At 33.3% G+C, this 18,732-nt stretch overlaps 1 long non-coding RNA gene across 2 annotated transcripts; it reads right to left on the reverse strand.

Annotated features, from left to right (window-relative positions):
* Positions 1 to 8,952: 8,952 nt before the first annotated feature.
* Positions 8,953 to 16,918, reverse strand: LOC143908031 (uncharacterized). Of its 2 annotated transcripts, XR_013260026.1 has the most exons (6): positions 16,646 to 16,918; positions 12,519 to 12,814; positions 12,220 to 12,310; positions 11,546 to 11,820; positions 10,651 to 10,693; positions 8,954 to 10,486 (listed from the first exon to the last, which is right to left on the reverse strand). It is a non-coding gene; the product is annotated as an uncharacterized LOC143908031 (long non-coding RNA). The 2 variants fall into 2 exon arrangements; XR_013260027.1 differs by lacking the exon at positions 10,651 to 10,693 and having other exon boundaries at positions 8,953 to 10,486.
* Positions 16,919 to 18,732: the final 1,814 nt, after the last annotated feature.

Raw genomic sequence — 18,732 nt, forward strand, 5'->3', positions numbered from 1 at the left:
AAGTAAGAGGGAGAAAAGGGGAGAGGGGGAGAGGGAAAGAGAGGAGAGGGAGAGGGAGAAAGAGAGCCATGCCGACGCTGCTGCTAGTCAAACCAAAACTCGGCATGATTAATGATCGGTGAGAGGCAGAGCGCTGCTTCAAACAACAAACTTTTCCCAAGGAACGTTGGAGAATACAAGAAAAAATATATAAGAAAGAAGGAACTCTCTTTCTTCGCATCCACCCTTCAGACCGGCTAATACCCTCCTAGACCTCCGTCTCGCTCTCGTCTTCCCGTTTTCTCGCTTCTTTTCTGCAATCGCATCCTTTGCTCTTCTCTCTCTTACTTTGCTCTCCGTAGCTCTGACAGCCTTTCATTTCTTTCCTCTTTTCTTTATTTCTTTCCTTTCTATCTAGATCTCTGTCCTTGTCTCCTCCGTTTCTCGTCCTCATCTCTTCTGCTGGCAACTCTCGAGAAATGGTCACCAGCGACTCCACGTCTCCTTCCTTCTATTCGTATCTCCGCTATTACGCGGCTCTGTGCGAATAGTCGAGATAATGCCGGGTGATCTGGCTACCGTAGAATCACGTAGAGCCGTATAACGCGCTTGCCACACACATGCTCGTTCAATATGGGCACAAAGGAATAATATCAAGAAAATTTTTTTGTTGAGGTCATCGCAAATTTTCTTTTATTTTCCAACATATAAAGGGCATTTCAACATCGGCATTATTATTCCGCATATTTTTGTACTCGGAACAATATGGTAGTTGGCCGTTTCGAACACTCTTGTATAAGATTGCATCAAATCTGTAACACCTCACATCAACGCCACGATATCATGTTTACAGTGAGTCTTGCCGAGTCTGATAATATCAGACTTGCCAAGATTAGAAACGAAATTCATTATTCGATTGGGCATAACGGTATATAGATAGATATTAATAACACTAGTTATATATTCGAGCTCCGTGGTGAAAAGTCGCAAATGCCGCACAGCGAAACTGGACAGCCAAAGCTGGCAATGCTGGCAATGTGCGTGGATAGCCATTCAACCGTGGTTCAGGACAACCAGGACTGTTGGCATGACCAGCGGTCTGCCCGAGTCTAGACTTGGGCGCGAATATGCTTGGTCATCGGCGGCTGGACGAGGGAGTTCAGCGCCTAACAGTAACTTTCTCTCTCTTTCGTCCGTATCGACGTAACAGTACCTCCTTCTCATTTCTTCCTCTCTTCTTCCGTATTTACGTGCCTAGTATCACGTGCGTATAACCGTCACGGCGACGGAATAATAGCACTTATTAGCCCGCTACTATTTGCTGCTGATTCACTTGATGAGCGGCATCCTCAGTCGACACATCTTATTGTGATACCAATTATTTGCCTTTCCGCGGCGGCTAAGCTGCAAGGCAAAGCCTCAACAATAATTTTTTATTTCTTTTTGGCTTTTTCTCGGTTACCCCCCCTGCGACCTGCGTTTATGAACAAATAGTTCAGAGTGGCGATAAACACGCTTATGTATCTCTGGGTGGTCCAATTCTTTCTTACTTATCTTCTACTCATAAATAAAACCTTGCGTTCATTTACACTTATTTACATTAAGACGAAGAAAGTATATTCAAATGGCGAAAGAGAAAGACAGATTGGAATTTATTCGAATTATATCAAACTGATTGGTCACTAGCTAGTAAGAAATAACGTTATATAACTTGGCTATTTGCACACTATTCATTTGATGATGTTCATTCTTGCACAGTACCTACTGATAGCATTGTCGATCTGAGCAAAGTAAGAAGCTTCTTATTCCACTACTTATAGTAGTGGGTATAGTAGTGGTTCTCTGTGGAGACGCAGAGAAGAAGCCGACTATAAAGCGCGCGCTGCACGATGACTAAGGGCAGGCACCGTAAAGTCACTCACAAATTGAATTAAACGCAACTCTAAAACCGTGACACGGCGCAAACAATCAGTGTCTATTCATTGTCGGTAGTCGGAAAAGCCAAATCACTGTCTCACACGAAAATTGAGGATTACGATTTACGCAATTTACCATACTTGATAACTCATCATCTCGAACGTTTCGATATGTATCTTTTGTTTATTAATTAGTGAGCGTACTGTTTGTATTGAGCAGCTAATCATCGCTTTAATCTTTTTACTAGCTGCCAGCACCGCAATATAGTAAATAAAAGCATGTTATATATATATATATATATATATATATATAAATACACTGCATTAAGGATGTTCATCGGTTCTTATACTAGAGAAAATCGAAATTCTATAGATTTTCTTGAAACTGTGAATGTACGTTAATTTAGGTGTACAAAAATTTAGAAAAGTTGAAACTTTGAGGCTCAGTATCTCGATTTTTATACCGCAAGAGGTACTGAAATTTATACCACCCATAAAGCACACCTAAATTAACATATATTCACAATTTTAAGAAAAATTTATAGAAAATTGATTTTCTCTAGTATAAGGATCGGTGAACGTCCTTAATTGCAATTTTTAAAAACAAAGAAAGATATGATTATATCAATTGCGAATATTTGGAGCACCATGACAAATAAGATATATTTTAAATGAGCCTGACAATAATCATATATTAGTATATCTTAAAAACATTCTTAAATATTGCTTTTATTCTTTCTCTCATTACGCATGCGATACAACATACACATACACACAACATGCTCATACGTACGCACAAGGCTGTACGGATTGTTTTTTTTGTCCAACCGGATGTTCCAATATTGGTAACAGCGTAAATTGCCGATCTACTCTTTATTTTCGATCGATGATGTATTAGACGACGTATAATGTTTTAGTACACCTACAATGCTCGGCAGACGGGGCGATCCATCGTCAATGAACATCGGGATTACACGGTTAAATGAGATTCTAGCGGCGGAATCAAAGAGGCAGCAGGTGGTCAGGGCCACAGCCATCTTTCCTCGCGGGTTATGCTTTACTGTCTGATACCGTCTGTATGTTCTTCAGGTTACTATACGTTCTTCCGTCATATTGCTAAAGAATCATCCTGAGAACTCAAAAAATAAACTATTTTATTAAAAATTACGTAGGAAATGTGACTTTTATAATAACAAGCCTTTGAAATTGATAGGTATTTATAGGGTATAAAGAGTTTAATTTAAAAACTATTATCTATATGTATATATAAACGAAGATGTCCTGACTGACTCACTCATCAATGCCCAGCCCAAACCTTTGTGTATATATATAAATTAGTTTTTAAAATTATATATATATCTTTATATTAAAGTGAAAATTCTGTATATAAATACGTATATATACACACACACACACACACACACACACACACGGCAATAAAAAATATTAAATATGTAAAATTTTGAAAAATATAAAAAATACATTATATAAATTATATAAATAATTAGCAAAATAATATAATATATTCGCGAGAAACTTCAAGCAGCGAGTAATCTTGTAGGTATATCGGCCTAATGAAATCGGAAATACAATTTGACAGATGATATACGCGCAGAAGATATAACTGAGGTATTTGATTAACTAGTTATGTTAAAAGATAATTAATAAAATCCGGGAGCGCATACATATGGAAAAGAAAAATCTTGAGTATAAGTTTATCACAGCGCCAGACAAATTAATAGATGAAGTACGTGCATAAACCGATTATGAAGAAAGTGGATCCGTGCCTGAAGAAAAAGGACATTGCAGGACAGACCACGTAGACAGCCTCTCTTCCAAGGGGCGAGCGAGTCATCATTAATATTATACTGCAGCGGCGCTCATCGCGGGCGTCAGATCTATGCCGACCTCTTTCTGTCCGCGTCCGATACAAGATGCACGACTGGACCGAAGGCCAGAGGCATCAAAGGCTGCCTTCCTCTTCTCCGTCTACCAGGGTAGACCTATGCCACGGCGCGTCTTATCAACCACAGATTCGTTATACCTTCTAGATCACAATTTTAAATTGATGGACGTGCCAACCTCACAATTTTGTAATATCGGGTTCAAATAACTGCCACTCAAACGTATACCATTTCACGATGCAGGGGTATCTCGAATTTATTATTTACCATGTCGTCAATAATTCTCCCTTGTGAAACGAGTTCTTGTACCTTGTATTAATCTGACAGCTTTGACGAGAGTCATGAACAAGATTATAGCAAAATCGGTGATACGGAATATTAATATGGAACAGTCGGCGTGTTCACTTGGACGACCTGACCGTTTGTAATTTCGCGCGTGAATATTAAATTGAATGACGGTTAATAAGAAATGGATCGAACGTGCCTATGCATACCTAATATCTTTTTTTATTTCCTGAGATACAGCGATGTTTGAAGCACCGTCAAAGACCCCCTCGTGATTGAAGAGATCTCATTAGTCATAGAGACATGAATTCGTCCGGGCGAATACCCCCGTTTGCATTGTTCGTGCAAAGGACTCGTTTAGTTTAACCCCTTCTACATCTCTCTATTCTGATTCCGTTAAAACCCGACTTGAAGATACTTAAGTACATCTGACATCTACTATGTGTCCATGTCACCCTTTCGGTGTCAAGATTCCGAGAGTTCTAGGATTAGAACATTAACTTACAATTAGTGTATTAAAAAAAGGAATATTGAGTAAAACAATGCAATTGCGCTAAGGAGTATAAATATTTTTTGATCGTATCAAAGAGAAAACGCATTCGATCTATTGCTAATACAAGTTAAAGGCTCTTATTTTTATACATCGCACAATCCCGGCAGCTAATGAATGCCTCATGTCAAGCTGGAATGTTAATCGGCTAGAATTCATCAATCACTACTTCGAAGAAAATATGGAACGATGTAATTTTTTTACGAAAACTAATCAGATATAACCGCGCGTTAGAAGCCGAGGAGGGATAGATATAACTCATAATTGACATAATTAGCATATTGCAAAAAGCGACGAAGATATTGTTTCCTCTGGCATTTTCTTGTTCTTATTCGTGTAATCGATAGCTCTGGTTTCCTCCAGCTGATGAAATTGGTAATTACTCCCGACGATATATATCTGACGTTTTGAGCGAACGCGAAAACGGTTTCTATACACTCGCGTTATCTTAATCAGTATATCGCCTGGAAACGATTATCTCGTCGTCGTAAATTGAATATTACGTATGCGCGGAGAACAGTGCGGGCTTTCTCTCGTACGAAATAAAAATTAATCGTTCTTTTACACGAAACGAGATAAGAACATATCATACAAGATATATTTTCACTTTCCCGACCGATCAACCCTTTTTCCTCCGTTTACTGTCCGATCAATCGAGGGACGTCGCTTAAAGTGGTACGGAATCTATGGAATCGGGTCAATAGTTTCGTAAGCCGCGGCTTGCTGCCGCGTGACGGAGATATACGGACAATGTGCTGTGAGAAAAGTGGCAAAGCTCACATTGCCGCAGTTTTCTCGTGGTGTTCCCTGCCGCAGCCGCAGTTACCGTTGCCGTCGCCGTCGCCGCCGCTGCCGCCGTCGGCGAACGATCAGGCAGGCAGGCAGGCAGGCAGGCAAGCAGGCAGGCAGGCTGGCTGGCTGGCTGGCGGTCTGCGCACCCTCTCCCTCCGTGTCACACAAAATCATTAATCTTGCTATGTTTTCTCGCACATTCGAATGTGGATTTAGACTCGAGACGAGACTCCGCGCGAGATCCCTAGAAACGTATACGTAAACGCGTCCAACCGTATCTACGCTGTGCAGCCGTTTGTCTCCATCCGAATCCGGCACTCCGCTACTTGAACCAGAATGGCGAGTCCGGTGACGTGAATGTCCGGCGAACATCGCGATCCGATGTTCGTGACGATAACTCCCGGTGCAGGGTATGCCTCACATAGTTAAGTATACTGATACCGATGCTTCTTGCACCGGGAAGAATATGTAAGCGTGATTGGATCTTTTACATCAACTCCATGTACATCACGTTATTAGTAAATCCGAAGTAGAAGTTATCAAAACAACGTTTAATAGAATATTTCTTAGTTGTGTAAATAATTTGTTACATACAATTGAATTCGTTGAACATGATGAAATTTTAATAAAATTTGATTTGGAAAATTTATATGTATATATAGTATATATGCATTCAGAAACCAATATGAGGCTGCCAAAAGACCTAGGCTTGGATCGCATGGTTTTGTTACTAAATTGAAATTTTAATAGTTATTAATATTATTTTGTTGTATTATAATTGAGTTATTATCTTCTGTTCATTGAATTACAAAGTTCAAAAATGACATTTTTATATAAATACATACGCACAAGCCACTTGATTAAATATTATTTTATAATCAAGCAGTTAATAAAATAATTAATTGCGATAAGCTGTGAAAATATCTATGATAAATTACAATTCAATCATCTTATATTATTATTAACATAATTGGTTTATCATAATATAACTATGCATGTTTAATAATTGACACATTTAAATTAAATTACATATTAAAAAGTATTCTATATTAATAAAATATTTAATGTGATTTAAGTAAAAAGAAACTCGTTTCGTGTAGAAAGTCAATTATCATTCTACAATTAATCTTAATATATGGATTTTCTGTGCATTTTGCATACTTTTGTGTGCCTTTGAATTCTTTTACAAACGATCTTTACATATCTTATATATTATTTATGTCTTTTTATCTACTTTTCTAAAATAAACACACGTACACAGATATTAAAATAAAAAATTGAACATAACATATAATATTTTAAAATAAAACTATACATACAGATAATATTTTTATAACATTAGTTGTTTTATAGCATTTAATTATTTTCTTGACTAATTATTTAAATTTACCTGTTTAGTAAAATTTTAATTAATCAATTTCTAGATATATCTTTCTATATACGAAGGATTTCGAGTTTTGTTTGAATTATGAATATTTTTTTGTATTTTTATTGTGGAAATTATTGCAAACTAAAAACATTAGTTTTAGTTTTAAAAAAGTATATGCTATTTATTATTGCAAGAACTTAAGGATCTCTATGACACTTGGAGAAATTTTATTTAATGCATACTTGCCGAGAACTATCAGTTGGGAATCGCTGATTTACGTGAGGCGGTAGCGTTTTTCCTCGTCGTGTTATTATGAAACATTCTTTTTTTTATCCACTAGATTATGCTAGGAGTGAAAAGTGGGCAGTCCACTCGATTGGTAATTACACCTGTGTATGCACTTCATTAGCACTTATAAGTAGTTGCGTAACGACTGGCATGTCATTTTAATATGAACACGATCAGAGATTAATGGATTTGCTTCAGCCTTTACAGAAAGATTCAAGAAATCGTGCATCCGCATGTGATGTCTATTCAATGAATAATCGTTGCAAAGATACAAGATGGTAAAATTATGTGATACAAAAGTATAAAAGAAAATCGTGTCATACTTTAAATTAGAATATTTATGGCATGTTTATCACAGAAGATTACGTAGTTGAAATTATGTAGTAATGTGTATAACTCACTCACTCTCTCTCTCTCTCTCTCTCTCTTCTTCTTTTCTTTCTCTATTTAAATCTTTATTAAAAATAAAACTTTTGAAATACTTCAGTATGGTTTTCAGTTACTGCTTTTACAGTTATGAATTGTAATATTTAAATCATTTTTAACATAGAACATTGAAATTCGAATAATACGCATTTCTATATGTATATCTATTGCATGTGTCACAAAATTAAAAGGCAATATTTCTATTAAAAAAATACCTTATTGATATATATATAGGGGTACAAAAATATATAGAAAGAATATTATGAGTGATATAATATATATAGAAGTGACAAAAATAATATATAGAAGAAAAATATTTAAAAATAATTTACTAGTTTTTTTAGCGCCTAGTCATCATGAATCTGTTGAGTAATGTGCTTTCAAGACACTTTTGTAAAATTAGTTATTTCCAAATCTAAGCTTTGAATATTATACAAATATTTTACTCCATTCTAATATTAATTATAAGTAGATTTTGAATCTACCTGTATAAAGGACGAGGAGAATGTACAATTTAATACGATGTGTGAGTGAACTTATGTGCAACAGGTCACGCTAGACGTAGCAGTTCATCATCGACAGTGCGCCAGGCATGCATATACAACCAAGTCCATGGGCGTAATGACGTTCATTAATTATTTTTTACATTTGTTATTTTTCCCTCGCTATTAATAATTCGTCCATGATACGCATGAGTGAATTCAAAAGTATCTCTACCTAATTGTAACTGTATAATCATATAGTCACGTAACACATATCCAAACTCCACACACGAATATACAGTTATAACGTTCCCATAATTTTTAACTGATTTTTTATTATAAATTCCGTTTTAGTCATAAAGTTAGACTTCACGCTTCATGTATATTATATTTGCTATACGTGGAGATAAAAATTTTGAGAACATATTGATGACATTGATAAATTTATCGCAATAAAATATATCGAAACTGTGTTTGGTATTTAAATATACAATGCTAAGTTAATAACAATTTTTTGTTTAGATTTATGAATATAATTTTAATCGATATTCTTTAGCTCTTTCAAAGATCACCGTTGCTTTGTATGCACCACACAAACCTCTCTAGAACCGAATTTGTCGCCTCTTATCAAACAAATTCGGATCTACAGGGTAGATGTAGAGCATTAACTGGGCTTTCTTGTACGGCACATCGTTATCTATTGTTTATTTTTTTATATATTAAAAATACTTAATGTATACGTGCCGGTTTTTAACTTCTTTGTCCGCCCAGTATGTGATCTTCAGTAGACTTCGCAGATACCATTAGGAACCTGAAAATATTTTCCTATTAATATTTTAAAAACACATAATTAATAAATAAGACGAATTTGAACATTGGGCAGACCTTTTGCTCAATATTAAATATGTGTCGTATATCCGGTTTTATAGCGCTCTTGTATAGGTTTATTAGCAATTTTTTTTTATTCAGCCATTTTGTATAGGCTGTCCGGCTTTCTTTTTACTAAATTCTTTACAAGAATGGTTTTTTTTGTGGTAGGGTGGTTGTTAGCTCTATGCACAACTCCCAACTTGAAGGATCAGATGGTGATCGAATAAAAATGATTTTTGGTCGAATTTAAACTTGGATCTTTGGCTCATTAGAGCAGCACATATCTCTTTGCATCTCGATCGCCACATCGGCTCAATATTAATTCGTGAATTATAAACATCATTGCTTTAAATTTTTCAAATTGTAAATACATTTTTGCGCAACTTTATTCATTTCTATTTCAACTTTTATAACACACTATAATATCAATATTACTATTGAGGCTTTAGTTCCGTTAGAAATGTATTATGTGTTTTATCAATGCGTCTTATAATGCAATCGTTTATAAATATGCACGCACATTTTTTTCAACAAACTGTGCTGCGTTAGCGGTGTTTGCGTTTTTAAGAATGAATATCGTTGAAGTTATAGAATATAATTAATTTCGAATTAACGCTCACAGGCTCACGAAATGCACAGTCATACGGAAATAGCTTGGTTATGCCGAGTCACGCCTCAAGAAAGCGAGGCAGAGCCTGCTTTTAGCGCAAACTCTGCGTAAACTTAAAAAAATATCGTCGTCAAAAATATCAAGTTAGCAAAATTAGACACATTTAACGTTATATGAGACATAATATATATATTTTTAATAAAATTAATTTTCTAAATGTATATAAATATTATACATACTCGATTCTTTTTTATGTGAATTAGTTTCTGAAATTATTCGGTTAACGTGAGGAAGAAATGCACTGTTTTTGTAATATTTGCCACTTCATTTTAGTAATGCTAATATTGTCGTTGTCATTTCTTACGTATTATTATTATGCAATACTTTACGTATTTTTATTTTATATTTTGTTATAAAATTTTATAAAGACATAACATTAATTTTATTACTGTTTAATTATAATCATGATGTATTTTTTTGTGAAAAGAAACTTTGCAAGGAGCATTTTACAAATATATTAGATATTGATATTAAGTACGTAAATTATAATTGATAGCACACAAGTAGGTATATATTATTTCAAATTTGCATATAATATTTGTAACATGTGAGCAATTGTACGTAATATCTCTTGCTCAAAGACTCAGCAAATTGTACGCTATCAAGGGGCAAATATTGTAGCCATTTCTTTTAATATTTAGATACGCTGTTATAGATAAACTCTGTTATGTCACTTGACACGCTTCGTAAGTGAATATCGTACTGGGTTATCTCAGTGACAATGATCACATTACACCTGCACTACCAATGATGATTGATGCTCGTTCCTGGGATCGAAACCACCTGAGCGTTAACGGCTCAAGGATGACACAGCTGAATGTAGCAAGGTCGCGTTCTCCTTGGTTTTCTTCTTCTCCTTCTTCTTCTTCGTCTTCTTAGCGGTACAGCTTCTTTTATTCCTGTACGCGTGTCGACGTACCTTTCATTTCCAGGTTACTTGGTCATGTCGCATACGCTGGTTGTTCACATGCAATTAATGAAAAAAGAAAATATTATATAAAAATATATAACGTAACATTAGATACATATCAACATTATCAATATTTACAAGGATAATAAAATTTTTAAAAGGTATATATTTTAAGATTATTCTATAATAGGAAAGTAGAAATATTGTACCTTATTATATTTTTGTAGCAAAAGACGCGAAATAAAAAGCATACTGTAAAGGAAATGTCACAATATTTAGATAAATTTGTCTTCCTATGTCAAGAAAACTGAAAGGTGTTGACTTCCTAGAGATATATTAGGTATCTCAGTAAAATTGGTTGATGATATTAATCCTTTCAAAAGACGATTTTCGGGCCCTAATCCGGATTAAGAGATTTGAAAATATCTGACTTACTCAAAATGTTTCACCCTTCAGCTTATAACAGCGAATTTAGCTACTGGCTGTATCTTCTTTAAGGATCAAGTATTATTAAGTAGTCTCAGGTATAAAATGTCGAAAGAATAGATTAATAGAAATACAAATTTCAAAAGAAAATTAATATTATCGCATTTTAATGATACAATTTCTTTGTTTAACATTGTCTTAATACAAATATATATTTAATATATTTAATTTACTATATATATATATATATATATATATATATATAGTTCTATATATATATATTAAATCGTATATTACATCAAGAACAAAATTCTATTGTAGATGGGATTTACATAATAGGTCTGTCTTATCGATCTCGTCAATATTCTTAAATTTTAGTATAGTTTAAATTAAATTTTCGATTAAATAGCAACATGTGCAATTATATAATATTTCTAAAATCTATAAAACAATTTTTTTCAATTTTTTTGATTTTAGACTTTATAAATAGAATGATGTTTATATTTTATAGTATTCTGCGACTGACCTTACCGACACATGACGTAATACATGAATACTAAAATTCCCTAGCTAAAAACTGTTAGTTTACTCTTTTATAATGTTCTTGAAACTGTTTTTATTTTCATTTTTCTTCAAAAATTTTTTATCAAACAAACGTTTAAAATTGCATATACTTACTTTTTTGGGGTATAATCGATTATATATTGAGTCGTGATGATTACATCCCTGGGGATAAGCCACAGAAAAGTCCATTGTAAGTGGGGATGATCATCGTCAATAAGTCGAGAGCGTATTTGAGTTTCGTAGGCAAGCAGCCTTCCTTCTATCGACCCGAGCATTTCGTCCGCCCCCAGGACGCCATCACTGAATATCATCTATATAACACGCACATTTACACCCCACCAAAACCGCTATTATTTCTTTGCTATCGTGCATAATTATCGATCTGAAAACTGTAGGATGCCATAAATTTTCTAACCAACTTTCAAATGAATTATCATGCTTTGAATCGGTCAGATATTTTTTAAGAACATATTATACATATTAAAAAACGTATTATAAAATAAATTGTATAAATTATAAAAAAAAAATATTTTTTTTACATTGAAAGTTTATAAATTAACAAGTACAATCAACTGATTACTTTTCTGTCGAATATACAAGCGCGCATATAAGTTTCATGTTAAATTATCTTTATAATAAAATATTGCACATGCGTGATGGCAGCAAATGTAATGCGTGAAGAAATACTTATTAACATATTATTGCTTTTGTGAACTGTAATTGGTAAAACAAAAATAACATGTTCTTGTAACAAATACCGATTTTAAAGATTCTTTCCTTATACTTACATATAGAATTTATAGAAATTTATATAGATTCATAATATATAAATTCATCATGACCGGAACGATATCAGATGCGGGAGAAGTATCGAAAAATCTGCAAAATAATAAAAATTGATGTAAAATATCGCGTTCTCGATTACAAATGCTGTAAAAACAAATAGATAAAACAGATTATATAAATGAACGAATACAATAGTAAATAAAATATCTTCCACGTGAGTTTATTATCGAGAATAACCACATCAGTCTTTACGTTATAGTAAGTTAGATTTCCTATTGTTTAAGCTGACGATTATACTTACATACTACCCGGGCAAGTAGCTCGCGGATGCGTTTTAATAGGAAGAGCAGTTGTAGCCTCGTTGCTTGATACTCTCTAACACAGGAGAATCTCCGGCTTGTTTCATGGCCGGACAGAACGTCATGGCTGAACCAACGAATAAACCAATAAACGGGGCAACCATCTGCTTGCCAGCCGGCATCTTTCCGTTCCCTCTCGCTCCCCTGGCCGTTCCACAACTCCATTCTTCTCCCCTCGTGTTTCTTCCCCTTCGTTCCGCTCCCCCCTTGTCCCCCTTCAGCACCATTTTATGCGATCCTGAAATGAAATCCACGTGAGGGCTTGCAGCATCCGTAAGGAACTCACGCGGCTTTTGTGCCATGATAATAAGCGAATCCACCTACAATAGCGGGTCTTTATCGGGGCAACTCGATACAGTTGAGTCAAAGAATAAAAACAATTTTTAATTAATGCAATGAATATCATTCATTTGAAAGCCATAATTACTATAAGATTATAATTAAAGCGGGGACTTCCAATTATAGCAGTATTTATTCTGCATTATGTAATATGAATTCAGACAATTAATAAATTTTAGTAGTTTATCGTAAAACAAATAGATAGCAATATATAAATCAAATCAGGATTATTTGTCTCTTGTATTTGATAGAAATCGTTGTAATTAATCGTAGTAATTCATAATTACGATATGTGATACATGCATTTTATTGATGCAGAAAATATTACATATTTTTTGACATTAGAATTCTAAAAGATTTTAATATAATCATGATCACGAAATAATCAAGATAAAATATTATCACATATTATGTGGGAATAAGATTAGAGGAAGTATATCCAACGTGCACAAGTTGTACAGGATCTCGAAGACACGAACTTCAAAGAAGTTGGAAATGGGTACGCAGCAGGCTGGCTACGAAACCGAAGGTCAAATAGGTTGCCATTATCCGAGACCTATTACCTACAACGGACCGTGATACCTGTTCCGATACCGAAAAAAGAAAAATGTCAGGAGAGCAGAGCTGTTCCCTAGAAAGAAATTTCATATAACTCTTATGAGTCAACTTGGGTATACACATTTTTGGGAGAATATTAAAACTAATCGAATCTTTAATTCGTAATAAAATGACAAATATATATGTATAATGTCCGGTGATTAATAATGATTACTGACAGAAAATATGTTATTTAATATATTAAATTTATATCCGATATGCACACAAACCCCAGATTATACTCATTAGTCATTTATCATATATACATATAAAAAAAATTTACGCATGATTACGCGGTTATAGACACACATCGAAATGATACCGATATAATGCATGGCTTGAGAGGACGGAGTTGACTGATGCGTGACCGCTTGTAAAAAGATTAAAAAGACCTTGTTGTATATCTCCCATGCACAGCATGACATCATTTCTTGCGGAAATGTGTTAATTTGTGATACCGGTGCTTTAATTTAATCGTACTAAGAGTTATAAAATTGGATGGAACGTTAATAGGCTTATAGTGGAAAATTATGCAATGTATATATCAAGTAATTTTGTCTCTTAAATTGTCAACAATGAATCTTAATACGTTATTTTTAAAGATTATATCAGATTTTAAAATAGTTTCTTTACTTGCATGTCTCAAGTTATATAAATATTGTCATTGATTCTAATGTAAATTGTTTTTGAAAACGTAAGATAAGGATAATAAGAGACCAATACGCGTGCCTGACACGTGCTGTTTGGTTGTTTGGCGGTAACATCCCCATTAAATATATGGCAATCACGGTGGCCATACTTCTCACAAGACGGACATCGATCACTTAACGCTTTGTCGTGTCACGCTACCTCTTGTTCATTCACGTGCCGCTTGATGGTCGCACAAACACACACACATATACTTTCTCTTTTTCTCTCGATATATATTATCTTATATCTCCAATAATTTTGTTTATTTTTTTAATTTGCTTTTTTCACAAATTAAAAAAAATAAAGACTGAAATCTAGATTTCTACTTATCAAGAAATTAATCTCTCAATCTGTAACCACATATTTTATACTTGAATATGACATTTACGTGTGCTTTAACAGTTGCTTAAAAATTATTAGAAGATATAAAATTACTATTCTAGTCGATAAACCTTTTTTGTAAGATACTCAACAAGTTTAGAGATTGGAAGGTTATTATAGATGTGGAATGTGGACGTCGTAAGTCCTTGATTGGATTCACAGCCGGTTTATATTCTTGTGCACACATGCTTGCTTCAAATTTTACACGCTTTTGAGGAGAACTATGAAAGACAGTGGTGTATTTACAGATATGTATTCCGCGAAAAATTGCAAAAGCAATATCTGTACGTTAACGTTTCGTTTATAAATACGTAAAAGGAATTTTGCTATCTTTTTCAGATTTTTTAATTAACAACTAACATATCAAACAATTCTTAATCTTTAAAAGGACTGCAAAGATATTTTTTTTAAATCACCAAAATTTTGCTCTAGGAAAACATGTTTAACATATAATCGGATGCAAAATGTAATATTGACGTCGAGACGTTATAATGTCTTGCGATCTTCTAAAGGTTAAATATATTTATTAAATTGATATGTGAATTAATATTCATTGAAATAATCAAAGAATTAAGTCTATGTCTGTACTACGAATATGGCAGAGTATCAAAAACTGCAATTGAATCAATAATTCACTGATGTTCTACGAGATAGATTTCAAGCGTTTGCACAGTGCACAGAATCTAAACAAACTAAACGAAACAAACAGTAACGTGCAAGGTAGTTCTTTTTCTTTATACGCTTAGACTAGTTATAATTAATTCCACTGATTTTATGCAGTAAGCTTGTTTATTCGCGAAAATTAGACAAAATTTCTACACTGACCCGTTGTAAATTTCGAATAAAAGTCTACGCCGATCTGTGGTAATTTTTATCGTGCATTTATACGTACGTATATATACAATCATTGCGAGCTACGAAATGAACTGAAACGGAACCGTGTTGCGGGTGAGGAGCACTGTGCAAATCGATCGGCATCCCGCCAGATTGCGAGAGGCTATATGGGAATCACGAAATTCGCCACCGTCGGCGCCACCGCGTCGTCGGTACCTTATATGTGCTGGAGTGTATTTCGTCGGCTATTGATAGGTATTATTTGCTATAATGATACTTATTTTTTCCAGTTTAAAATACATCAAAGCGATCGTCTAAAGATGCCACATATATATATAAAAAAAAAAACTAAATTCATATCAGATTTCTTTCATAATCTCTTTCGATTATAATTAAAATCTAAGGAAAGACTGATGGAATAATTGCGTTTTGTTTCTCTTACGAAACGTTTAATTAAATAGAGAATTATTTTCTGATAATATTAAGATTATCTATTAGATAATATTATCTAATAGAAAGACACGAGCACTGTGTGATTAACACAACATTGTATGCTTTGAATAGCACATTAATCTATCACATATGAATGAGTTAAGATTATTCAGTTTAAACAAGAGGATTCTATACTTACTACCGTTATTTAAAGAAGATATTCATGAATTGTTTTCATTACAAATATTTTATGATGAACGAAATTGATGTTTTTTTTAGTAATTTGAAGTGAAAGTACATAATAAATCTGCTTGATATTGCATTTTCTTCGTAAACATAAACACACAATAATAAATTTCATATACTTTACGTATTAACAATATAAATATGTAAAAAAGAAGAGACTTTTTTTACAGAATTTAGAAGAAATGCATCAAGCAAATTACATTATTAATTGTTATCTAGGATTTGTGTAATTTCGTGGATTAGCAAATTATTTTTTCGCGCCTATGTAGCCATTTTCTCGTTCAACAAAAATAGACAGTATCAAGAACATGTGGAATACCGATATGATACGTATATATCAAAATCTTTTCTGTTTCCTTCGGTGTCAGTTAAGCTGGCATTACATCTTCATAAGAGAATCAAAACGTACCACATATCTTTTATATGGATTTTAAGACCGACTTTCGAGAGGTCCTTTAGTTTACTACGTCGTTAAAATTGGGCTGCTTCTCTCACAGAGAATAACAATGAATAGATTTTAACAACAAAAGAGACGAAAATGGAAACTTACCAATAATTGCTCGTAAAAATATCCTCAACAAGGCACCAATTTTACGTCAATACACTGATTTAGCACAAAACGATTTTCATTCGATAAGCGCACAGGCGTCCATAGGAGAACGAATCTCCGAGCAGGGGATGAAAATGCGCACAAATCGACGCTGGGCGTCGCCATCGTAGTATCGTAGGGATGGAACAGTCAGGACGCGACAAGGTGGTGAATTCGGGGTTGGGAGTGGGGAGGATTCGAAAGTCGAGCAAAGAGCTTCGTGTCCGACCGCTGCTACGGCGACCTGCAGACTGTTCTGTCGAGCGACCTCGGCTCTCCTCGGTTACGAACAGTCATTAACATAAATTGTCTTCGGTGACAGTTACCACCACCACCTCTCTATAGTATCGGACAAAATAAAGTAGGTACAACCGTAATATTGTAGCTGCCATACAGACGGTCCATTCGTATTCTGTATTCATTTAATAACGTTTAGAAAAATATATTCTAATCATTTTGTAGGTATATACAATATTCCTGTGAGATAAAAGTTTGTTTATTACTTTAAACATACCGTAAAAAGGTTTCATTTTTTTTGTATAAAACATAATACATACATCCCACCTAATATATTTGTAATAATCATTTCTTCAAAGAAAACAAATTATCAAATGACGATAAAAAGAAGCGATATCTTTATTAAGCATATTGAGTTGTAGTATTTGCATAATAAAACAGTATATTTGATCAATTTATCTTTCTTACATATTTTTTTTTATTTTACAATATTTAAATATTACAAAATAAAATGCATTATTAAATTCAGCAAATAAAATTTTTGCGTTTGTTTGTATCAGTGTTATATAAGAGAAACAAATTTTTATCGCGCTCTTTTTAAACTATTGTTTGCACAAAAGGCTTTCTAACTTCAGGTATACTGGATTGCATTATACGTTTTCATTGTGAGGCAAGTTTATGATGCGATTCGAAAAGGCAAGAATGTTTCATGCTGGGAGTCGGACTACATCATAGACCGCACAATAAAGTTTGGCATACCTGAATATTCGTTAATGTTAATGGTAACACATTAGGTAAAACTAATAGTGGTGTTAATGTTAATATTAACGATGAAATTGACGTTATTGCTTTTAATATTATAAAATTAAACTTTGCAAAATTATTATTATAATATCAAATTTATTATCACAATCTATATATTGTAAGATTATAATGTGAGTAATTTACACACTTGTGTATCTAAACAATAGCTGAAGATCACAATATTACAAACTCTGATAAAGTTATTCGTAAAAATGATGTTTTATTAAAACATTGCTAGGTTTGATGTGCATATAATAAAGCAATATATAAATTAATAAAAACAAAAGTTTATAGCTATCTGTGATATCTATTAAAATAAATTATACTGTTTGACAAAACTACATCATTCATATGTTTAATTGTAAGATATGAATAAATTTAGATTATCAAAATTTTTTTTACAACATTTTATTTTTTAACACATGTTAATATTGCAATTAATGCATCTGTACATAGGAAAAAGAAATTTTTATTTTCTAAAAGTTCTTGTTTTTAATACACCTTTATCTTTTTGAAGTGACGTTTTCGGCACAAAAGCGTAGTTAAAATAGAAACCTCAGTGTTCAGACCTCGTTGCCTACCGTGTGAGAAGAATCAGTGCTACAGAGTAGTGCTACAAAATAAATGCTCTAAGAAGCAAGAAAGTTATATATATAAAAATTTTCTTCTATCTTCTTTGTATATTATTATAATATTAGATTTATAGTATTTTTGATTAAAGAAAATGTTAATTACTTCAGCAGAGATCAATAATGTAATAATTCTCTTTGAAGATAGCTGCTTCAGTAAAATTAAATTCTACGATTTACAATTGATGATTCAATTATTGGTTGCAGATATAGAAGAAAAGTTCATATTACAGTAAAATTTCAAATGATTAATTCTCTTTAGCCGGTATTCATAGTCAGAGCTTATTTCAAGACCGTCTTAAGTAATATCTTAAGATGCTTTTACGGCTCTGTGATTGGTTAATGATATCTTAAGATTGTACTTATAAGTACTACAGT

Source organism: Temnothorax americanus, unplaced genomic scaffold, assembly GCF_048541705.1.
Source record: "Temnothorax americanus isolate GAGA-0224 unplaced genomic scaffold, ASM4854170v1 Scaffold9, whole genome shotgun sequence".
Classification (NCBI taxonomy): Eukaryota; Metazoa; Arthropoda; class Insecta; order Hymenoptera; family Formicidae; genus Temnothorax; species Temnothorax americanus.